Raw genomic sequence first — 25,883 nt, 5'->3', positions numbered from 1 at the left:
TAGGGAATACCATTTGAGACAGGCATGGGGAAAGACTTCATGACTAAAAACCCCAAAGCAATGGCAACAAAAGCCAAAATTGACAAATAGGATCTAATTAAACTAAAGAGCTTCTGCACAGCAAAATAAACTACCATCAGAGTGAACAGGCATCCTACAGAATGGGAGAAAAAATTTTCAATCTATCATCTGACCAAGGGCTAATATCCAGAATCTACAAAGAACTTAAATTTACAAACAACAACAACAAAAATCAAACAAACAATCCCATCAAGATTGGTGGAGGATATCAACAGACACTCCTCAAATAAAGGCATTTATGTGGCCAACAAACATGAAAAATAGCTTATCATCAGTGGTAATTAGAGCAATGCAAATCAAAACCACAATGAGATACCATCTCAAGTGAGTTAGAATGGTGACCATTAAAAAGTCAGAAAACAACAGATGCTGGGGAAAATGTGGAGAAACAGGAACACTTTTATACTGTTGGTGGGAGTGAAAATTAATTCAACCATTGTGGAAGACAGTGTGGCGATTCCTCAAGGATCTAGAGACAGAAATACCATTTGCGTCAGCAGTCCCATTATTGGGTACGTACCCAAAGAATTATAAATCATTCTACTATAAAGACATATGCAGATGTATGTTTATTGCAACACTGTTCACAACAGCAAAGACTTAAAATTCACCCAAATGTCCATCAATAATAGACTGGATAAAGAAAATCTGGCACATATACACCATGGAATACTATACAGCCATAAAAAAGGATGAGTTCATGTCCTTTGCAGGGATATGAAACCATCATTCTCAGCAAACTAATACAGGAACAGAAAACCAAGCACCTCACGTCCTCATTCATAAGTGGGAGTTGAACAATAAGAACACGTGGATGCAGGGAACATCACGCACCAGGACCTGTTGTTGGGAAAGGGATAGGGGAGGGATGGCATTAGAAGTAATACCTAATGTAGATGACAGGTTGATGGGTGCAGGAAACTACCATAACATGCATATATCTATGTTAGAAACCTGCACGTTCTGCATGTTTCCCAGAACCAAAAGCATAATAAAAAAAATTCTGTGTGTGAGCATATTGGCTGAAACTAAAAAGGAATTATTGTTTATTTGTAAATTGAACATTGGAAAAAAAACACAGAATTTCTTAAAGCACTGATCTGTTCTTTTAACAAAAATTGGTAAAGGGTTATAAAGGGTTTATGAGAATCTTCTGGTCAAACTGATAAAAATTGGGTAAATTTGTCTATTAAAATTTTATTGAGAATTTGGTTTAACATTAATAGTACACTAACAGAAAGGTGAAATTCGGCTTATTTGGTATAAAAATCATATAAGAATTGTCAAGTATGAAATGGTGTTTGACTTTCTTTCAGATGTATTTCTATAAATATGTTATTGATATGAGTTCAAAATTATGTAAAACCCCCATAATTCTGATACAACTTATGTTATTAATAGTTCTAATTGTTATGTAAAATTTTTGTATGCTACAGAAGTAACCAAAGTTCCTAGACAATTGTTGCTTTAATAGTAGCTGTCCTAAGACTTTTTGTCATCCACAGACAACTGTTGTCTTGAGCTGATTCTCTTCAAAATGTGGCTTAGAATCAGCTATAGGAATTTGATAGGTGCTTGTGAATGCAGATTTCTGATAACTTTAGCGATTGTGAAATTAGAACAGAGAAAAATACTTTCAGGAATCACGAAGACCTAAATGCCAATGAGTCCTGAAAGTATTTTTTAGCCTACCAAGCACTAAAGGAGTTAACTGAATGGACCTTACTAATAAAAGACTGAAGTAATTTGATATGGTTTGTTAAGTACCCACTGAAATCTCATCTTGAATTGTAGTTCTTAAAATTCCCATGTGTTGTGGGAGTTACCCAGTGGGAGGTAATTTAATCATAAGGGTGGTTGCCTTAATGCTGCTCACATGATAGTGAGTAAGTTCTCATGAGATCTGATTATTTTCTAAAGGGCTTCTCTGTCTCTGGCTAAGCATTTCTTCTTCTTGCTGCCATGTGAAGACATGTTACGTTCCCTTCTACCATGACAGTAAATTTTCTGAGGCCTCCCAAGCCATGTAGAACCATGAGTCAATTAAACATGGTTCCTTTATAAATTACCCAGTCTTCATTATTTCTTTTTTTTTTTTCTTAATTTTTTATTGAATTTTAGGTTTTGGGGTACATGAGCAGAGCATGTAAGACAGTTGTGTAGGAACACACATGGCAGTGTGCTTTTCTTTCCTTCTCCCCTTCACCCACATTTGGCATTTCTCCTCAGGCTATCCCTCCCCACTCCCCCCCCACTGGCCCTCCCCTATTCCCCCCAATAGACTCCAGTGTTTAGTACTCCCCTTTCTGTGTCCACGTGTTCTCATTTTTCATCACCCACCTATGAGTGAGAATATGTGGTGTTTCATTTTCTGTTCTTGTGTCAGTTTGCTGAGGATGACGTTCTCCAGATTCATCCATGTCCCTACAAACGGCACAAACTCATCATTTCTGATTGCTGCATAATATTCCATGGTGTATATGTGCCACATTTTTCCAATCCAGTCTATTATCAATGGGCATTTTGGTTGATTCCAGGTCTTTGCTATTGTAAACAGTGCTGCAATGAACATTTGTGTACATGTGTCCTCATAGTAGAACGATTTATAGACCTTTGGGTATATACCCAGTAATGGGATTGCTGGGTCAAATGGAATTTCTATCTCTAAGGCCTTGAGGAATCGCCACACTGTCTTCCACAATGGTTGAACTAATTTACACTCCCACCAACAGTGTAAAAGTGTTCCTTTTCCTCCACATCCTCTCCAGCATCTGTTGTCTCCAGATTTTTTAATGATCGCCATTCTAACTGGCGTGAGATGGTATCTCAATGTGGTTTTGATTTGCATCTCTCTGATGACCAGTGACGATGAGCATTTTTTCATATGATTGTTGGCCTCATATATGTCTTCTTTCGTAAAGTGTCTGTTCATATCCTTTGCCCACTTTTGAATGGGCTTGTTTGTTTTTTCCCTGTAAATCCTTTTGAGTTATTTGTAAATTCTGGATATCAGCCCTTTGTCAGATGGGTAAACTGCAAAAATTTTTTCCCATTCTGTTGGTTGCCGATCCGCTCTAGTGACTGTTTCTTTTGCCATACAGAAGCTGTGGAGTTTCATTAGGTCCCATTTGTCTATTTTAGCTTTTGTTGCCAATGCTTTTGGTGTTTTGTTCATAAAGTCCTTGCCTACTCCTATGTCCTGGATAGTTTTGCCTAGATTTCCTTCTAGGGTTTTTATGGTGCCAGGTCTTATGTTTAAGTCTTTAATCCATCTGGAGTTAATTTTAGTGTAAGGTGTCAGGAAGGGGTCCAGTTTCTGCTTTCTGCACATGGCTAGCCAGTTTTCCCAACACCATTTGTTAAACGGGGAATCCTTTCCCCCTTGCTTGTTTTTATCAGGTTTATCAAAGATTGTATAGTTGTAGATATCTTGTGTTGCCTCCGGTGCCTCTGTTTTGTTCCATTGGTCTATATCTCTGTTTTGGTACCAGTACCATGCTGTTTTGATTACTGTAGCCTTGTAGTATAGTTTGAAATCTGGTAGTGTGATGCCCCCCGCTGTGTTCTTTTTGCTTAGAATTGACTTGGCTATGCGGGCTCTCTTTTGGTTCCATATGAAGTTCATGGTGGTTTTTTCCAGTTCTGTGAAGAAAGTCAATGGTAGCTTGATGGGGATAGCGTTGATTCTGTAAATTACTTTGGGCAGTATAGCCATTTTCACGATATTAATTCTTCCTAACCATGAACATGGAATCTTTCTCCATCTGTTTCTGTCCTCTCTGATTTCGTTGAGCAGTGGTTTGTAGTTCTCCTTGAAGAGGTCCCTTACGTTCCTTGTGAGTTGTATTCCAAGGTATTTTATTCTTTTTGTAGCAATTGTGAATGGCAGTTCGTTCTTGATTTGGCTTTCTTTAAGTCTGTTATTGGTGTAGACGAATGCTTGTGATTTTTGCACATTGATTTTATATCCTGAGACTTTGCTGAAGTTGCTTATCAGTTTCAGAGTTTTTGGGCTGAGGTGATGGGGTCTTCTAGGTATACTATCATGTCATCTGCATATCGAGACAATTTGGCTTCCACCTTTCCTATTTGAATACCCTTTATTTCTTTTTCTTGCCTGATTGCTCTGGCTAGAACTTCCAGAACTATATTGAATAGGAGTGGTGAAAGAGGGCATCCTTGTCTAGTGCCAGATTTCAAAGGGAATGCTTCCAGTTTTTGCCCATTCAGTATGATATTGGCTGTTGGTTTGTCATAAATAGCTTTTATTACTTTGAGATACGTTCCATCGATACCGAGTTTATTGAGGGTTTTTAGCATAAAGGGCTGAATTTTGTCAAATGCCTTCTCTGCGTCAATTGAGATAATCATGTGGTTTTTGTTTTTGGTTCTGTTTATGTGGTGAATTACGTTGATAGACTTGCGTATGTTGAACCAGCCTTGCATCCCCGGGATGAATCCTACTTGATCATGGTGAATAAGTTTTTGGATTTGCTGTTATATTCGGCTTGCCAATATTTTATTGAAGATTTTTGCATCTATGTTCATCATGGATATTGGCCTGAAGTTTTCTTTTCTTGTTGGGTCTCTGCCGGGTTTTGGTATCAGGATGATGTTGGTCTCGTAAAATGATTTGGGAAGTATTCCCTCTTTTTGGATTGTTTGAAATAGTTTTAGAAGGAATGGTACCAGCTCCTCTTTGTGTGTCTGGTAGAATTCGGCTGTGAACCCGTCTGGACCTGGGCTTTTTTTGTGTGGTAGGCTCTTAATTACTGCCTCGACTTCTGACCTTGTTATTGGTCTATTCATAGTTTCAGCTTCCTCCTGGTTTAGGCTTGGGAGGACACAGGAGTCCAGGAATTTATCCATTTCTTCCAGGTTTACTAGTTTATGTGCATAGAGTTGTTTCTAATATTCTCTGATGATGGTTTGAATTTCTGTGGAATCTGTGGTGATTTCCCCTTTATCATTTTTTATTGCATCTATTTGGTTGTTCTCTCTTTTCCTTTTAATCAATCTGGCTAGTGGTCTATTTTGTTGATCTTTTCAAAAAACCAGCTCTTGGATTTATTGATTTTTTGAAGGGTTTTTCGTGTCTCAATCTCCTTCAGTTCAGCTCTGATCTTAGTTATTTCTTGTCTTCTGCTGGGTTTTGAGTTTTTTTTATCTTGCTCCTCTAGCTCTTTCAATTTTGATGATAGGGTGTCATTTTTGGATCTCTCCATTCTCCTCATATGGGCACTTATTGCTATATACTTTCCTCTAGAGACTGCTTTAAATGTGTCCCAGAGATTCTGGCATGTTGTGTCTTCGTTCTCATTGGTTTCGAAGAACTTCTTTATTTCTGACTTTATTTCATTGTTTACCCAGTCAACATTCAAGAGCCAGTTGTTCAGTTTCCATGAAGCTGTGCGGTTCTGGGTTGGTTTCTGAATTCTGAGTTCTAACTTGATTGCACTATGGTCTGAGAGGCTGTTTGTTATGATTTCAGTTGTTTTGCATTTGTTGAGCAGTGCTTTACTTCCAATTATGTGGTCAATTTTTGAGTAGGTGTGATGTGGTGCTGAGAAGAATGTATATTCTGTGGATTTGGGGTGGAGAGTTCTGTAAACGTCTATCAGGTTTGCTTGCTCCAGGTCTGAGTTCAAGCCCTGGATATCCTTGTTGATTTTCTGTCTGGTTGATCTGTCTCATATTGACAGTGGAGTGTTAAAGTCTCACACTATTATTGTGTGGGAGTCTAAGTCTCTTTGTAAGTCATTAAGAACTTGCCTTATGTATCTGGGTGCTCCTGCATTGGGTCCATATATGTTTAGGATCGTTAGCTCTTCTTGTTTTATCGATCCTTTTACTAGTATGTAAAAGGTCTTCTTTGTCTCTTTTGATCTTTGTTGCTTTAAAGTCTATTTTATCAGAGATGAGAATTGCAACTCCTACTTTTTTTTGCTCTCCATTTGCTTGGTAAATCTTCCTCCATCCCTTTATTTTGAGCCCTTGTGTATCCTTGCATGTGAGATGTGTTTCCTGGATACAGCACACTGATGGGTTTTGGATTTTTATCCAATTTGCCAGTCTGTGTCTTTTGATTGGTGCATTTAGTCCATTTACATTTAGGGTTAATATTGTTATGCGCGAATTTGATACTGTCCTTTTGATGCTAAGTGGCTGTTTTGCCTGTTAGTTGTTGTAGAATCTTCATTATGTTGATGCTCTTTAACTTTTAGTGTAATTTTGGAATGGCTGGTACTGGTTGTTCCTTTCTATGTGTAGTGCCTCTTTTAGGAGCTCTTGTAAAGCTGGCCTGGTGGTGACAAAATCTCTGAGTACTTGCTTGTTCACAAAGGATTTTATTTTTCCTTCACTTCTGAAGCTCAGTTTGGCTGGATTTGAAATTCTGGGTTGAAAGTTCTTTTCTTGAAGAATGTTGAATATTGGCCCCCACTCTCTTCTGGCTTGTAGTGTTTCTGCCGAGAGATCTGCTGTGAGTCTGATGGGCTTCCCTTTGTGGGTAACTCGACCTTTCTCTCTGGCTGCCCTTAGTATTTTCTCCTTTATTTCAACCTTGTTGAATCTGACGATTATGTGCCTTGGGGTTGCTCTTCTTGCAGAATATCTTTGTGGTGTTCTCTGTATTTCCTGCATTTGAGTGTTGGCCTGTCTTGCTAGGTGGGGGAAGTTTTCCTGGATGATGTCCTGAAGAGTATTTTCCAGCTTGGATTCATTCTCTTCGTCCCCTTCTGGTACACCTATCAAACGTAGGTTAGGTCTTTTCACATAGTCCCACATTTCTTGGAGACTTTGTTCATTCCTTTTTGCGCTTTTTTCTCTAATCTTGGTTTCTCGTTTTATTTCATTGAGTTGGTCTTCGACTTCATATATTCTTTCTTCTGCTTGGTCAATTCGGCTATTGAAACTTGTGCATGCTTCGCGAAGTTCTCGTATTGTGTTTTTCAGCTCCTTTAATTCATTCATATTCCTCTCTAAGTTATCCATTCTTGTTATCATTTCCTCATATCTTTTTTTAAGTTCCTTAGTTTCTTTGCATTGATTTAATACATGTTCTTTTAGCTCACAAAAGTTTCTCATTATCCACCTTCTGAAGTCTAATTCTGTCTTTTTGTCACAGTCATTCTCCATCCAGCTTTGCTCCCTTGCTGGTGAGGAGTTTTGGTCCTTTCTAGGAGGCGAGGTGTTCTGGTTTCAGGTGTTTTCCTCCTTTTTTCGCTGGTTTCTTCCCATCTTTGTGGGTTTATCCGCTTGTCGTCTGCGTAGTTGCTGACTTTTCGATTGGGTCTCTGAGTGGACACCCAGATTGTTGATGATGAAGTATTTCTGTTACTTGGTTTTCCTTCTACCAGCCTAGTCCCTTCGCTGTACAACTGCTGAGGTCCACTCCAGGCCCTGCTTGTCTGAGGTGCACCCCTAGCAGCTGTGGCACAGTGAGGGATGCTACCCATTTGTTTTTCTGCTATCTTAGTCCCAGGATGATGCCTGCCAAATGTCAGTCTTTTGGATATAGAGGGGTCAGGGAGCTGCTTGAGGAGACAGTGTACTTTTTTGGAGCTCAATTGCTGAGCTGTGAGCTCTGTTGTTCATTCAGGGCTGTTAGGTTGCTATGTTTGATTCTGCTGCAACAGAGCTCATTAAAAAAACCCTTTTATTCTCAAGTGCTCTGTGTTGGGGGGTTCGCACTTTATTTTTTGATGTCCAATGAGGTGTCCTGCCCAGCTAGAAGGCAGACTAGCCACTGTTTGGCTGCCGAGCCTCCGCCCTGCTGTTGTGTGATTCGCCCTGTTCCTGCAGGCTCTGCTGTGGTCTCCGCCATGCCCTGTGGCGGAGTGTCTTCGTTGTAGCGTGTTGCCTCGGCAACGGCAGGCTGTGTCAGCAGTGGGCATGTATCTCAGTATGGACGGGTTGCCTTTGCAACGGGAGGCTGTGTCAGCAGTGAGCGTGTATCTTAGTAGGGACGGGTTGCCTAGGCAATGGCTGGCTGCGTCAGCAGTGGGAGTGTATCTCAGTTGGGGCGGGTTGCCTCGGTAGTGGTGGATGCCCCACCCCCACAGAGCGTCTCGGACCGTCTGCTTGGGATAGTTTGAAATCACGGTTTTGTTTGTCCCACTGGGTGTCCCAAACGATCTGTCCCTGCAATCCCCTGGGCTGGCCTACTGTCCAAGTCTCGTTCAGTCTCAAGTCCAGCCCTCTCAAGTCTCAGGTTGCCAGTTCAACAGGGCACCCGGACAAGCGTGCCCTGTGGGGATTGCTGGGTAGGGTCGGCCACCGCCGCCCCTGCTGCCTGGCGTCCCGTGTCTTTTTTATACTTGGGAGTTTCCCCGTTCTGTGGGCTACAAAGATCAGTCTGGAAATGCAGCTCCGACTCACCGTGTGCGGATTCAACGAGAGCTCCAATCCTGGGTTGTTCTCACAGCGCCATCTTGAGTCCTCCCAATCCCAGTATTTCTCTATTAGCAGTGTGAGAATGGAATGATACACTAAATTGGTATTTGGAGTGGGGCATTACTGTAAAGAGACCCCAAAATGTAGAAGTGACTTTGGAACTGAGTAGCAGGCAGAGGCTGGAATAGTTCGAGAGCTCAGAAGACAGGAAAATGTGGAAAAGTTTGAAACTTCCTAGAGACTTGAGGGCTCAGAAGACATAAAAATGTAAGAAAGGTTGGAATTTTCTAGAGGCTTGCTGAATGGCTTTGACCAAAGTGCTGACAGTAATATAAATAATGAAGTACAGGCTGAGGTGGTCTCAGATAGAGATGGGAAACTTGTTGGAACTAGAATAAAAGTCACCCTTGCTTTGTAAAGAGACTGGTGGCATTTTGCCCCTGCACATAGAGATCTTTAGAATTTTGAACTTGAGATAAATGATTTAGGATATCTGGCAGAAGACATTTCTAAGCAGCAAAGTGTTCAAGAGGAAGCAGAACATAAAAGTTTGGAAAATTTGCAGCCTGACAATGCAATGAAAAGGAAAACCCAATTTTCTGGGGAGAAAATCAAGCCAGCTGCAGAAATTTGCATAAGTAATAAGAAGCCAACTATTACTCACCAAGACAATGGATGGGGGAATGTCTCCAGGGTATGTCAGAGTCTTTAAAAGCAGTCCCTCCCATCATAATCCTGGAGGCCAAGGAGGGAAATATGGTGCCCCTGGCTGATCCTCAGGCTCCCATGCTCTATGAAGCCTTGGAACATAGTGCCCTGCGTCCCAGCAGCTCCAGCTCCAGCTATGGCTAAAAGGGACCAACTTACAGCTCAGGCCATTGCTTCAGAGGGTGCAAGACCCAAGCCTTGGGTGCTTAGATGTGGTGTTGCACCTGTGGGTACACAGAAGAACTAAGGTTTGGGAATCTCTGCCTAGATTTCAGGGAATGTATAGAAATGCCTGGATGTCCAAGCAGAAGTCTGCAGGGGTAGAGCCCTCATGAAGAACCAGTTCTAGGGCAATGTGGAAGGGAAATGTGGCATTGGAGGCCCCACAAAGTGTCCCTACTGTGGCACTGCCCAGTGGAGCTGTGAAGATGGTCATCATCCCTCAGACCCCAGAATGGTAGATTAACTGAAAGCTTGCACTGTACACCTGGAAAAGCTGCAGACCTTCAAAGCCAGCCTGTGAACACAAGTAGGAGGGATCCTGTACCCTGCAAAGTCAAATGGGTGGTGCTGCCCAAGGCCATGGAAGCCCACCTCTTGCATCAGCATTCCCTAAACGTGAGATATGGAGTCAAAGAATATCATTTTGGAACCATAAGTTTTAATGACTGCTCTATGTGACTTCAGACTTCCATGGGGCCTGTAGTCCCTTTGTTTTGGCCATTTTCTTCCATTTGGGATGGTTGTGTGTATTTACCTAATGCCTGTACTCCCACTGTGTCTAGGAGGTAACTAACTTGCTTTGGATTTTACAGCCTCATAGGTGGAAGGGACTTGCCTTGACTCAGATGAGTCTTAGAACATGGACTTTTGAGCTAATGCTAAAATGAGTTATAACTTTGGTGGACTGTTGGTAGGGCATAATTGTTTTTTGGAATATGAAGACATGAGATTTTGGAGGGGCCAAGGATGGATTGATATGGTTTGGCTATGTCTCTACCAAAATATCTTGAGTTGTAGTTCCTGTAATCCCTTGTCATGGTAGGAACCCAGTGGGAGGCAATTTAGTCATAGGGGTGGCTATCCTCATGTTGTTCTTATAATACTGAGTGAGTTCTCATGAGATCTGATAACGTTATAAGGGGCTTTCCTCTCTTGCTCAGCACGTATCCTTCCTGTTACCATATGAGGGATGTGTTTGCTTCTGCTTCTACCATGATTTTAAGTTTCCTGAGCCCCCGCACCATGCCATGTGAAACTGTGGGTAAATTAAACCTCTTTTCTTTATAAGTTGCCCAGTCTCAGGTATTTATTAGCATCATGAGAATGAACTAATACATAACCTTTTAGACTTTTTTGCTTACAATGTTGCTGATCCTTTGTTCTTGACAGTCAAGAAAACTTTTCTTTTAAGCTATTTAAAGCTTTTAACAATTGAGTAAAGTATACTTATACTCGTATGAACAAAATTTGGAGCATATTTGTTTCTCTCTGATTTCTCTAGAATTTGGAAACTAGTGAGTATTCTTAACTTATGGCAATATAGTTATTTGCACAAGTGCAATAAGAATCTGTTTTCTTTTGTAACAGCACACAATTTGAGCTGAAATGGTGTTCTTTCCTTTAAGACATCAAACTGAACTTGAAGAGCCAGTAAAACTGGCCTCATACCTTGTCTACATAGTCCCTGTACAGGGTTCCTGATCTGTGGTTAGTAAGAATGTTACTTTTTGACAGGTCCAGGAGCCCAAAGTTATCTTGGGACCTTGAGAGGAATTTACTCAAGTCATTTAAGTATTTGAGGTTAGAGATCCATGGCTAGGGTCAGCTTAAAAAAATTCTTATCTGAGATTCCTTTTATGAAACAAAGTTCCATCAAAGACAATTTAAAAAGCTTATGTGAAAAATTATTCCTGCTCCACTTTATACAAATAATCAAGACAAGTATAATAAAACAAATTGCTCTTGCCATGATTTGTCTTTAGTAAAATGGGAGACTGTAGAGAGAAGAAATTAGGTTTGAAGAACTATGATACACCTGTTGTTAGATTCTAGTCTCATCAGTTTTTGCTGAGTTTCTTTCCTGTAATTTAGACTAACCCTGCTTATTCCTGTGAACCAACCAATGATCCTGGGCTGCTGCCTGGAAGAAACAAGGATATGTATTGTAAAATTCTGGATCAATATTATAATTCTGGGCACATTTTGGAATATGCTAGCAACCCCATATCAGCTTGGTTCCAAAAATTGTCCAGTTCACAGAAAGCCTTCTTATTTAGTTTACTTGGGATAATTGTACTTGTTTTACTGTTGTGGAACATATTTTCTATTGTACTCTTTGTGTAGAAATGCAGGATAGGCTTATTCAATGTTTTCCTAAATTGAACACTTATTAATCTTCCAGATTTTTTGTAAGACCTCAGAGTTGTGAATGGCCCTTAGCATACTGATGCTTTCTGATCGAGCTCCTCTCTATTCTGAATACAAAGGAGGCAGGAATATCATTGCCACTATTCAGCCTGAAGAAGCTACAGAAGATAGATCTTCATCTCTTTACAATCCTTAAGATTAAAGGTTCCCTTGTAAAAGGTGGTGGGGAAATATGTCAGAAGCATCTGAATCAGAGCAAATTCATCCTGAATAGGGAATGGGTAAAATAAGGCTGAGACCTACCAGGCTGCATTCCCAGGAGGATAGGCATTCTAAGTCACAGAATGAGATACGAGGTCAGCACAAGATACAGGTCACAAAGGCCTTGCTGATAAAAACATTATGTGGTTAAAAAAAAAGCTGGCCAAATACCAACAAAATGCAGATGGCAATAGAAGTGACCTATGGTCATCCTTGCTACTTATTATATGCTAATTATGTGTTAGCATGCCAAAAGACACTTCCAACAGTGCCAGGACAGGTTACTAATGCCATGACAACATCAGTAAGTTACCCTGTATGGCCTAAAAAAGAGAGAAACCCTCAGGTCTGGAAAACTGACCACTCCTTTCCTGGAATGCTCCTAAATAATCCATCCTTTGTTTAGTATATAATCAAGAAATAACTATAAGCAAACTCAGTCCAGCAGCAGTTGCTGCTCTTCCTATGATGTAGCCATTCTTTTACTCCTTTCTTCTTTTTCTTAATGAAAGAAAGAAAGAAAAAGATAGAGGAAGGAGGAGAGAGAACAGGAGTCTTGCTCTAATGCCCAGGCTGGAATGCAATCTAAAAATAGGTATTAAAAACTTCTTTTATGCCGATAATTGCCCTTAACAGTGGAGACAAGAAGGAATAAGGGAAGAAAATAACAAAGAGCCAACCAATATTTCATTTAAGTCTGTGAAATGCAATGCAAATGCTGAAGAGTGATTTACTTCCAATTATGTGGTCACTTTCAAAATAGGCATAATGTGATACTGAGAAAAATGTATGGTCTGTGGACCTGGGGTGAAGAGTTCTATAAATATTCACTGAGCTTACTTGTTCCAGGTCTGAGTTCAAATCATAGATGTCCCTGTTAATTTTCTATTTCATTGATCTATCAAATATTAACAAGGTGGTGTCAAAGTCACCCGCTATTATTGTGCAGGAGGCCAAGTCTCTTTATAAGTCATTAAGAACTTGTCTTATGTATCTGTGTGTTCCTATATTGGGTGCATATATATTTATGATCATTGACTCCTGTTGTTGCATTGATTCTTTTACCATTATGTAATGTCCTTCTTTGTTTCTTTTAGTCTTTGTTACTATTAAAGTTTGTTTTGTCAGAGACGAAAGTTAAAACTCCTTTTTTTTTTTTTTTGCTCTCCATTTGATTGGTGAGTCTTCCTCCAACCCTTTGAGTCTTTGTGTGTTCTTGCTTATGAGATGGATCTGGATACAGCATACCAATGGGTTTTGACTTTTTATTCAATTTGCCTGTCTGTGTCTTTGATTGGGTCATTTAATCCATTTAAATTTAGGATTAATATTGATATTTGTGAGTTTAATATTGTTGTTTAATGCTAGCTGGCCATTTTGCCCATTAGTTGATATAGATTCTTCATTGTGGAGATACTCTACCTTTTGGTAAGTTTTTGGGATGAGTGATACTGGTTGTCCCTTTCTGTGTGTAATGCTTCTTTCAAAAGCTCTTGTAAAGCCAGCCTGGTGGTGATGAAATCTCTGCTTGCTTGTTCATGAAAAATTTTATTTTTCCTTCATTTACAAAGCTTAGTTTGGCTGGATATGAGATTCTCGGTTGAAAATACTTTTCTTTGAGGATATTAAATATTGACTCAACTCTTTTCTAGTTTGTAGGGTTTCTGCTGAGAGATCTGCTGTGAGTCTGATAGGCTTCCTTTTATGGGAAACCTGACGTTTCTCTCTAGCTGCCCTTAGAATTTTCTCCTTTAATTCAACTCTGGTCAATCTAACAATTATGAGTCTTGGGGTTGCTGTACTTGAGAAATATCTTTGTGGTTTTCTCTGGAGTTGAGTATTGTCCTGCCTTACTAGGTTAGGAAAGTTTTCCTGAATAATATTCTGAAGAATATTTTCCAGCTTGGATTGATTCCCTTCATGACATTCAGGTACATCTATCAAAAGTAAATTAGGTCTTTTCACATAGTCCCATATTTCTCGAAGACTTTGCTCATTCCTTGTTACTTTTTCTTCTTTAGTCTTGTCTTCTTGTTTCATTTCACTAAGTTGGTCTTTGACCTCTGATATCCTTTCTTCTGCTTGATCAATTTGACTGTTAAAACCTGTGCATACTTTGCAGAGTTCTCATATTGTATTCTTCGATTCCATTAATTCACTTATATTCCTCTCTAAATTGTCTATTCTCGTTAGGATTTTGTCAAACCTTTTTTCAAGGTTCTTAGTTTCTTTATGTTGGGCTAGAACATGTTCTTTTAACTCACAGAAGTTTCTTATTATCTACCTTCTGAAGCCTAATTCTGTTAATGGAATGCACTCATTCTCCATCAGGCCTTGTTCCCCTGATGATGAGAAACTGTGATCCCCTGTAGAGGGAGAGGCATTCTGATTTTGGGTATTCTCAGCCTTTTTGTGCTGTTTTCCTCCCATAATTGTAAATTTATCCACCTGTCGTATTTGTAATTACAGACTTTCAAATTAGGTCTCTAAGTGGATGTCAAACTTGTTGATTCCCAGCTCTGGAATCTGAGCAACCCACTGCGCCAGCTAAAACAGTGGCATTAAGATTCATGGTGCTTTTCTGCCCAGGAATCTCCAGTCTGGTTTCCCTCTTGAGTCCCTTTTTCAATCATCTGAAAAGGTGACTCTGTGTTCTTGGAGCTCCAAACGTTGACTGAAAGGGGGCCCAGTCCCATTTACTTTGCATCGAGAATGGCCATGCCAAGGCACCAGCAAAACTGCCATGCCAGCCACAAGAATCGTGCTGGCGACCCGCAGGGCTCCTCTGCTGGGAATCTCCTGGTCTGTGAGCAACAAAAATTCATCTGAAAATGTGGCATCCTCTTGTTCTCTGTGCTTTCACTGGGAGCTACAATCCTGAGCTGCTAGTAATCAGCCATCTTGGATCTCTCTCCTACTCCTTTACTTTCTTAGTCAACTTTCTCTCACACTAAAAACAAACAAACAAACAAATATACAATGGATCTCCAATACATCTGGCAGCAGACTTTTCAGTGGTATCTTCACAGGTTAAAAGAGACTGGTATCACATATTTAAAGTGCTATGGGAAAAACATTTTACCGTAGAATAGTATATCTGGTGAAAATATCCTTCAAACATGAAGGAGAAGTAAAGATTTTCTCAGACAAACAAAAGTTGAGAGATTTCATCAATACTAAACTGATCCTACGAGAAACGCTAAAAGGAATATTTCAATCAGAAAAAAAACACTAATGAGCAATAAATAAATCACCTGAAGGTACAAAACTCACTGGTAAAACACAGAAACATTATATTACTAACTGTGGTGTGTTAACTACTCTTAATCCTAAATAGAAACAATAAACAATTAACTAATCAAAAAACAACTAAAACTTTTCAAGGTATAGTACAATAAGATAAATAGAAACAACAAGAAGTTTAAAAGCAGGGAGACAAAGTTGAGGTATAAAGTTTTTATTAGTTTTCTTTGTGTGTGTGTGTTCAGAAAAATAGTGTTGTTATCAGGTTAAAATAATGGATTATAAGATAGTATCTGCAAACCTCATGATAACCTCAAACCAAAAAACAAACTGGGCATGTAAAAATTCAAAAGCAAAAAACTAGATCATATAACCACAGAAAATTGCCCTCACTAGAGTAATACAGAAAGTAAAGAAAGAGAAGACCACAAAATTACCAGAAAACAAAATGGCAGGGGTTAGTCCTTACTTACCAAGAACAACACTGAATGTAAATGGACTAAACTCTCCAACCAAAAGACACAGACTGGGTGAAAGAATGAAAAAAAAAAAAGACTATTGATCTGTTGCCTGTAAGAAAAACACTTCACCTATAAAGACAAAAAACATTAAAAATAGATTAGAAAAGGTATTCCAAGCCAAAGGAGGCCAAAAAAGAGTAGAAGTAGTTATACTTACATCAGACAAAATCTGTTTCAAGACAAAAAGTGTAAGAAAAGATAAAGAAGTCACTATATAATGATAAAACGTGTCAATTCAGCAGGAGGATATAACAATTTTAAACATATATGTACCCAACACTGGAGTACAGAGATATATAAGGAAAATATTATTAGAGCTAAAGTGAGAGATAGGCCCTAATACAATGATAGCTGGAAACTTCAATACTTTACTTCCAGTGTTGGACAAAACTTCTACACAGAATATCAACAAAAAAAGATCAGACTTAATCTACACAACAGACCAAATAGATGAATACATATTTACAGAAAATTTCATCTAAGAGTTGCAGAATACACATTCTTTCCTCAGCACATGCATGATTCTCAAAGACAGACCACATGTTAGGTCACAAAACAAGTGTTAAAACATTAAAAAAATTTGAACATCACACATCTTCTCTGATCACAATGGAATAAAACCAGCAATAAATAACAAGAGAAATTTGGAAATTATACAAATACATAAAAATTAAACAATACACTCTTGAATGACAAGTAGGTCAAAGAGGAAATTAAGAAGGAAACAAATAAAATTTTGAAAACATGATAATGGAAACACAACATTCCAAAACCTATGGTATACAGCAAAAGCAGCACTCATAGGGAAGTTTATAGCTATATGTGCCTACATCTAAAGAGAGAAAAACTTCAGATAAACAATCTAACAGTACATCTTAGAAAATCAAGAGCAAATGTAAAATTAGCAGAAAATAATAAAGATCAGAGGAGAAGTAAAATTAAAATAGAAAACATATAAGATCAATGAAACAAAAAGTTGGCTTTTTGAAGTTAAACAAAATCGAGAAACTTCTGCCAGGTAATTAAGAAAAAAAAAGAAAATTCAAATAAAACCAGAAATGAAAAAGGAGACATTACAACTGATACCATAGAAATGGGAAGGAGCATTATTAGCTACTATGAGCAACTATGTGCCAATAAATTGGAGAATCTAGACAAAATGGACATATTCCTACATGCATACAACCTACCAAGATTGAACCAGGAAGAAATCCAAAACCTGAACAGATCATCATCATGTAATGAAATTGAAGCTGCGATAAAAAATATCTCAGTAATGAAAGGCCTGCCTGGGATCTGATGGCTTCTCTGCTGAACACTACCAAACATTTAAAGAACAACTAATACCAATACTTGTAAAAGTAGTCCAAAAACAGATGAAGAGGGAATACTCCAAACCCTTTTATGAGGCCAGTATTACTCTGATACCAAAACCAGACAAAGACACATGAAAAAAAAAAAGTACAGGGCAATATCTCTGATAAATGTTGATGCAAAAAAAACCCTCAAAAAAAAACCACTAGGAAACCAAATTCAACAATATATTAGAAAGATAATTCATTAAGATCAATTGAGATTTATCACTGAGATATAAAAATGTTTCAGCATATTCAAATCAATCAATGAGATACATCATATCAACAGAATGAAAGAAAAAACTATGTGATTATTTTAATTGGTGTTTAAAAAGCTCTTAACAAAATTCAACCTCCCTTCATGATAAAAAATCCATAAAAAATTGGGGACAGATGGAGCATATTTCAACATAGTGAAAGCAAAAAAATGACACACCAAAAGCTAGTATCATACAGAATGAAGAAAAACTGAAACCTTTTCTCTAAGATCTGGAACATGACTAGAATGCCCAGTGTCACCACTGGTATTCAGTATGGTACTATAAATCCTAGCTAGAGAAACCAGACAAGAGAAAGATTTGAAGGGCATCCAAAATGGAAAGAAAGAAGTCAAAGTATCCATGTTTGCAGATGATGTGAACTTATATTTAAAACAATCTAAAGACTCCAACATAAACACTATTAGAACTGATAAATTCAGTAAAGTTGCAGGATATACATTTAAAACCAAAAACCAGTAGCATTTCTGTATGCCAACAATGAACAATCTAAAAAAAGAAGTAATCCAATTAATAGCAACATATAAAATTAAATACCTAGAAATTAACCAAAGAAGTAAAACATCTCTATAATGAAAACTATAAAACAGTGATGTAAATAACTGAGGACATCCAAAAATGTAAAAAAAAAAAGTTCATCATGGGAGGACTCAAGATGGCGCTGTGAGAACAACCCAGGATTGGAGCTCTCCTTAATCCACAAACAGGTGAGTCGGAGCTGCATTTCCAGACTGATCTTTGCTGCCCACAGAACGGGGAAACTCCCAAGTATAAAAAAGACACGGTACGCCAGGCAGACCTACTGGCTGGGGCGGCAGCGGCCGGCCCTACCCAGCAATCCCCACAGGGCGCACTTGTCTGGGTGCCCTGTTGAACCGGCAACCTGAGACTTGACATGGCTGGACTTGAGACTGAACGAGACTTGGACAGTAGGCCAGCCCAGGGGATTGCAGGGACAGAGCATTTGGGATACCCAGTGGGACGAACAAAACCGCGATTTCAAACTATCCCGAGCAGACGGTCCAAGACGCTCTGTGGGGGAGGGGCGTACACCACTACTGAGGCAACCCACCCCAACTGAGATACACGCCCACTGCTGACGCAGCCTGCCATTGCCGAGGCAACACGCTACAACGAAGAGACTCCGCCGCAGGGTGTGGCGGAGACCACAGCAGAGCCTGCAGGAACAGGGCGAATCACACAACAGCAGGGCGGAGCCTCGGCAGCCAAACAGTGGCTAGTCTGCCTTCTAGCTGGGCAGGACACCTCATTGGACATAGAAAAATAAAGCCCGAACCCACCAACACAGAGCACTTGAGAATAAAAGGGTTTTTTTAATGAGCTCTGTTGCAGCAGAATCAAACATAGCAGCCTAACAGCCCTGAATGAACAACAGAGCTCACAGCTCAGCAATTGAGCTCCAAAAAAGTACAGACTGTCTCCTCAAGCAGCTCCCTGACCCCTCTATATCCAAAAGACTGACATTTGGCAGGCATCATCCTGGGACAAAGATAGCAGAAAAACAAACGGGTAGCATCCCTCACTGTGCCACAGCTGCTAGGGGTGCACCCCAGACAAGCAGGGCCTGGAGTGGACCTCAGCAGTCATACAGCGAAGGGGTTAGGCTGGTAGAAGGAAAACCAAGTAACAGAAATACTTCATCATCAACAATCTGGGTGTCCACTCAGAGACCCAATCGAAAAGTCAGCAACTATGCAGACGACAAGCGGATAAACCCACAAAGATGGGAAGAAACCAGCGAAAAAAGGAGGAAAACACCTGAAACCAGAACACCTCGCATCCTAGAAAGGACCAAAACTCCTCACCAGCAAGGGAGCAAAGCTGGACGGAGAATGACTGTGACAAAAAGACGGAATTAGACTTCAGAAGGTGGATAATGAGAAACTTTTGTGAGCTAAAAAAACATGTATTAAATCAATGCAAAGAAACTAAGGAACTTAAAAAAAGATATGAGGAAATGATAACAAGAATGGATACCTTAGAGAGGAATATGAATGAATTAAAGGAGCTGAAAAACACAATACGAGAACTTCGCGAAGCATGCACAAGTTTCAATAGCCGAATTGACCAAGCAGAAGAAAGAATATATGAAGTCGAAGACCAACTCAATGAAATAAAACGAGAAACCAAGATTAGAGAAAAAAGCGCAAAAAGGAATGAACAAAGTCTCCAAGAAATGTGGGACTATGTGAAAAGACCTAACCTACGTTTGATAGGTGTACCAGAAGGGGACGAAGAGAATGAATCCAAGCTGGAAAATACTCTTCAGGACATCATCCAGGAAAACTTCCCCCACCTAGCAAGACAGGCCAACACTCAAATGCAGGAAATACAGAGAACACCACAAAGATATTCTGCAAGAAGAGCAACCCCAAGGCACATAATCGTCAGATTCAACAAGGTTGAAATAAAGGAGAAAATACTAAGGGCAGCAAGAGAGAAAGGTTGAGTTACCCACAAAGGGAAGCCCATCAGACTCACAGCAGATCTCTCGGCAGAAACACTACAAGCCAGAAGAGAGTGGGGGCCAATATTCAACATTCTTTAAGAAAAGAACTTTCAACCCAGAATTTCATATCCAGCCAAACTGAGCTTCAGAAGTGAAGGAAAAATAAAATCCTTTGCAAACAAGCAAGTACTCAGAGATTTTGTCACCACCAGGCCAGCTTTACAAGAGCTCCTAAAAGAGGCACTACACATAGAAAGGAACAACCAGTACCAGCCATTCCAAAATCACACTAAAAGTTAAAGAGCATCAACATAATGAAGAATCTACAACAACTAACAGGCAAAACAGCCACTTAGCATCAAAATGACAGTATCAAATTCACGCGTAACAATATTAACCCTAAATGTAAATGGACTAAATGTGCCAATCAAAAGACACAGACTGGCAAATTGGATAAAAATCCAAAACCCATCAGTGTGCTGTATCCAGGAAACACATCTCACATGCAAGGATACACAAAGGCTCAAAATAAAAGGATGGAGGAAGATTTACCAAGCAAATGGAGAGCAAAAAAAAAGCAGGAGTTGCAATTCTCATCTCTGATAAAATAGACTTTAAAGCAACAAAGATCAAAAGAGACAAAGAAGGCCTTTTACATACTAGTAAAAGGATTGATAAAACAAGAAGAGCTAACGATCCTAAACATATATGGACCCAATGCAGGAGCACCCAGATATATAAGGCAAGTTCTTAATGACTTACAAAGAGACTTAGACTCCCACACAATAATAGTGGGAGACTTTAACACTCCACTGTCAATATGAGACAGATCAACCAGACAGAAAATCAACAAGGATATCCAGGGCTTGAACTCAGACCTGGAGCAAGCAAGCCTGATAGACATTTACAGAACTCTCCACCCCAAATCCACAGAATATACATTCTTCTCAGCACCACATCACACCTACTCCAAAATTGACCACATAATTGGAAGTAAAGCACTGCTCAACAAATGCAAAACAACTGAAATCATAACAAACAGCCTCTCAGACCATAGTGCAATCAAGTTAGAACTCAGAATTCAGAAACCGACCCAGAACCGCACAGCTTCATGGAAACTGAACAACTGGCTCTTGAATGTTGACTGGGTAAACAATGAAATGAAGTCAGAAATAAAGAAGTTCTTCGAAACCAATGAGAACAAAGACACAACATGCCAGAACCTCGGGGGAACATTTAAAGCAGTCTCTAGAGGAAAGTATATAGCAATAAGTGCCCATATGAGGAGAATGGAGAGATCCAAAAACGACACCCTATCGTCAAAATTGAAAGAGCTAGAGGAGCAAGATCAAAAAAACTCAAAACCCAGCAGAAGACAAGAAATAACTAAGATCAGAGTTGAACTGAAGGAGATTGAGACATGAAAAACCCTCCAAAAAATCAATAAATCCAAGAGCTGGTTTTTTGAAAAGATCAACAAAATAGACAGACCACTAGCCAGACTGATTAAAAAGAAAAGAGAGAACAACCAAATAGATGCAATAAAAAAAGATAAAGGGGAAATCACCACAGATTCCACAGAAATTCAAACCATCATCAGAGAATTTTACAAACAACTCTATGCACATAAACTGGTAAACCTGGAAGAAATGGATAAATTCCTGGACTCCTGTGTCCTCCCAAGCCTAAACCAGGAGGAAGCTGAAACTATGAATAGACCAATAACAAGGTCAGAAGTCGAGGCAGCAATTAAGAGCCTACCACTCAAAAAAAGCCCAGGTCCAGACGGGTTCACAGCCGAATTCTACCAGACACACAAAGAGGAGCTGGTACCATTCCTTCTAAAACTATTTCAAACGATCCAAAAAGAGGGAATACTTCCCAAATCATTTTACGAGACCAACATCATCCTGATACCAAAACCCGGCAGAGACCCAACAAGAAAAGAAAACTTCAGGCCAATATCCATGATGAACATAGATGCAAAAATCTTCAATAAAATATTGGCAAGCCGAATGCAACAGCAAATCCAAAAACTTATTCACCATGATCAAGTAGGATTCATCCCGGGGATGCAAGGCTGGTTCAACATACGCAAGTCTATCAACGTAATTCACCACATAAACAGAACCAAAAACAAAAACCACATGATTATCTCAATTGACGCAGAGAAGGCATTTGACAAAATTCAACAGCCCTTTATGCTAAAAACCCTCAATAAACTCGGTATCGATGGAACGTATCTCAAAGTAATAAAAGCTATTTATGACAAACCAACAGCCAATATCATACTGAATGGGCAAAAACTGGAAGCATTCCCTTTGAAATCTGGCACTAGACAAGGATGCCCTCTTTCACCACTCCTATTCAATATAGTTCTGGAAGTTCTAGCCAGAGCAATCAGGCAAGAAAAAGAAATAAAGGGTATTCAAATAGGAAAGGTGGAAGCCAAATTGTCTCGATATGCAGATGACATGATAGTATACCTAGAAGACCCCATCACCTCAGCCCAAAAACTCTGAAACTGATAAGCAACTTCAGCAAAGTCTCAGGATATAAAATCAATGTGCAAAAATCACAAGCATTCGTCTACACCAATAACAGACTTAAAGAAAGCCAAATCAAGAACGAACTGCCATTCACAATTGCTACAAAAAGAATAAAATACCTTGGAATACAACTCACAAGGAACGTAAGGGACCTCTTCAAGGAGAACTACAAACCACTGCTCAACGAAATCAGAGAGGACAGAAACAGATGGAGAAAGATTCCATGTTCATGGTTAGGAAGAATTAATATCGTGAAAATGGCTATACTGCCCAAAGTAATTTACAGAATCAACGCTATCCCCATCAAGCTACCATTGACTTTCTTCACAGAACTGGAAAAAACCACCATGAACTTCATATGGAACCAAAAGAGAGCCCGCATAGCCAAGTCAATTCTAAGCAAAAAGAACACAGCGGGGGGCATCACACTACCGGATTTCAAACTATACTACAAGGCTACAGTAATCAAAACAGCATGGTACTGGTACCAAAACAGAGATATAGACCAATGGAACAAAACAGAGGCACTGGAGGCAACACAACATATCTACAACTATACAATCTTTGATAAACCTGACAAAAACAAGCAAGGGGGAAAGGATTCCCTGTTTAACAAATTGTGTTGGGGAAACTGGCTAGCCATGTGCAGAAAGCAGAAACTGGACCCCTTCCTGACACCTTACACTAAAATTAACTCCAGATGGATTAAAGACTTAAGCATAAGACCTGACACCATAAAAACCCTAGAAGGAAATCTAGGCAAAACTATCCAGGACATAGGAGTAGGCAAGGACTTTATGAACAAAACACCAAAAGCATTGGCAACAAAAGCCAAAATAGACAAATGGGACCTAATGAAACTCCACAGCTTCTGCACGGCAAAAGAAACAGTCACTAGAGTGGATCGGCAACCAACAGAATGGGAAAAAATTTTTGCAGTTTACCCATCTGACAAAGGGCTGATATCCAGAATTTACAAAGAACTCAAACAGATTTACAGGAAAAAAACAAACAAGCCCATTCAAAAGTGGGCAAAGGATATGAACAGACACTTTACGAAAGAAGACATATATGAGGCCAACAATCATGAAAAAATGCTCATCGTCACTGGTCATCAGAGAGATGCAAATCAAAACCGCATTGAGATACCATCTCACGCCAGTTAGAATGGCGATCATTAAAAAATCTGGAGACAACAGATGCTGGAGAGGATGTGGAGAAAAAGGAACACTTTTACACTGTTGGTGGGAGTGTAAATTAGTTCAACCATTGTGGAAGACAGTGTGGTGATTCCTCAAGGCCTTAGAAATAGAAATTCTATTTGACTCAGCAATCCCATTACTGGGTATATATCCAAACGACTATAAATCGTTCTACTATAAGGACACATGTACACGAATGTTCATTGCAGCACTGTTTACAATAGCAAAGACCTGGAATCAACCAAAATGCCCATTGATAATAGACTGGATTGGAAAAATGTGGCACATATACACCATGGAATATTATGCAGCAATAAGAAATGATGAATTTGTGCCATTTGTAGGGACATGGATGAATCTGGAGAACGTCATCCACAGCAAACTGACACAAGAACAGAAAATGAAACACCGCATATTCTCACTCATAGGTGGGTGATGAAAAATGAGAACACATGGACACAGAAAGGGGAGTACTAAACACTGGGGTCTATTGGGGGGAAAAGGGGAGGGCCAGTGGGAGGGGGAGGTGGGGAGGGATAGCCTGGGGAGAAATGCCAAATGTGGGTGAAGGGGAGAAGGAAAGAAAAGCACACTGCCATGTGTGTTCCTACGCAACTGTCTTACATGCTCTGCTCATGTACCCCAAAACCTAAAATCCAATAAAAAATTAAAAAAAAAATTTCATAAATTCGAAAACTGAATATTGGCAAAATGTCCATACTACCCAAAGCAACCTACAGATTCAATACAATCCCTATCAAAATACCAATGACATTTTTCACAAAAGAAAAAAAAATCCTAAAATGTATATAGAACCATAAAAGACAAGAATAGCCAAATCCATCTTAAGAAAAACAAACAAATAACTGGAGAAATTGCATTATCTGGTTTCAAACTATACGACAGAGCAACATTACCCAAAGCAGCATGGTACTGGCATAAAAACAGACACATAGAGCAATGGAATAGAATAGACAACTCAGAAACAAATCCAGATATTTACAGTGAACTCATTTTTGAAAAAAGTGCAAAGAACATACACTGGGGAAAAGAAAATCTCTTCAATAAATTGTGTTGTAAAAACCAGACATCCATATATAAAAAAATAAAACTAGGCCTCTCTCTCTCATTGTATGCAGAAATCATATCAAAATGGATTAAAAACTGAAATCAAAGACATCAAACTATGAAGTTATTACAAAAAAATGCTGGGGAAAACCTCCATGACACTGGTCTGGTCAGAAATTCCTTGAGCAATACCCCACAAGCACAGACAACCAAAGGAAACATAAACAAATGGGATCACTTCAAGTTAAAAAGCTTCTGCATAGCAACATAAACAATGAACAAAGTGAAGAGACAACCCACAGAATAGAAGAAAATATCTGCAAACTACCTATTTGACAAGGGATTACTAACCAGAATATATAAAAACCTTAGATAACTCTACTGGAAAAAATTGAATAATCTGATTTAAAATGGCATAAAGATTGGAATAGACATTTCTCAAAAGAAGATATACAAATGGCAAACAGGTATATGAAAAGGTGCTCAACATCACTGATCATCAGGTAAACACAAATCAAAACTACAATGAGATATCATCTTACCCCATTTAAAATGGGTTTTATCACAAAAACAGGCAATAACAAATGCTGGAAAAAATGTGGAGAAAAGAAAACCCTTGTTTACTACGATAGGAATGAAAATTAGTATGATCACTATGGAGAACAATTTGGAAGTTCCTCCAATACTAAACACTGAGCTACCATAAAGATCAAGAAATCTCACTGCTGAGTATACATTAGAAAAGATCATTCATCATGACCAAGTGGGATTTATCCAGAATCCTGTCAGACAAAATACAGAATCCAAAATCATTTATATCAGATAAATGTAACAAAGATATTTAAATAATTTTAAAAAGAAAATCAGTATATTGAAGAGATATCTGCCCTCATTTCTTTGTTGCAGCATTGTTTACAGTAACAAAGATCTGAAAGCAACTGAAGTGTTCATCAACAGACAAATAAAGAAATTGTGGTACATATATACCATGGAATACTATGCAGCCATAAAAAAGAATGAGTTCATGTCCTTTGCAGGGACATGGATGAAACTGGAAACCATCATTCTCAGAAAATTAACACAGGAACAGAAAATGAAACACCACATGTTCTCACTCATAAGTGAGAGCTGAACAATGATCACACATGGACCAGGGAGGGAAAGAAACATCACACACTGGGAACTTTCAGGGTGTGGGGGACTATGGGACAGATAGCATTAGGAGAAATACCTCATGTAGATGACGGGTTGATAGGTGCTGCAAACCACCATGGAGTGTATACCTATGTAACAAACCTGCACGTTCTGCATATGTATCCCAAAACTTAAAGTATAATAATCTTTAAAAATAAACAAAAAAAGTAGAAAGGATAAAGCTAAATT

At 39.1% G+C, this 25,883-nt stretch overlaps 1 protein-coding gene across 8 annotated transcripts in view; it reads right to left on the bottom strand.

Moving 5' to 3' along the window:
• Nucleotides 1–25,883, bottom strand: part of CHIC1 (cysteine rich hydrophobic domain 1) — a 284,937-nt gene that overhangs the window by 188,151 nt on the left and 70,903 nt on the right. The gene's annotated exons all lie outside the window — the stretch shown is intronic.

The sequence above is a fragment of the Callithrix jacchus genome, chromosome X (assembly GCF_049354715.1).
Source record: "Callithrix jacchus isolate 240 chromosome X, calJac240_pri, whole genome shotgun sequence".
NCBI classification, from domain to species: domain Eukaryota; kingdom Metazoa; phylum Chordata; class Mammalia; order Primates; family Cebidae; genus Callithrix; species Callithrix jacchus.
Note: the sequence above shows the minus strand (reverse complement) of the source record. Positions and strands in the feature narration are given on the sequence as shown.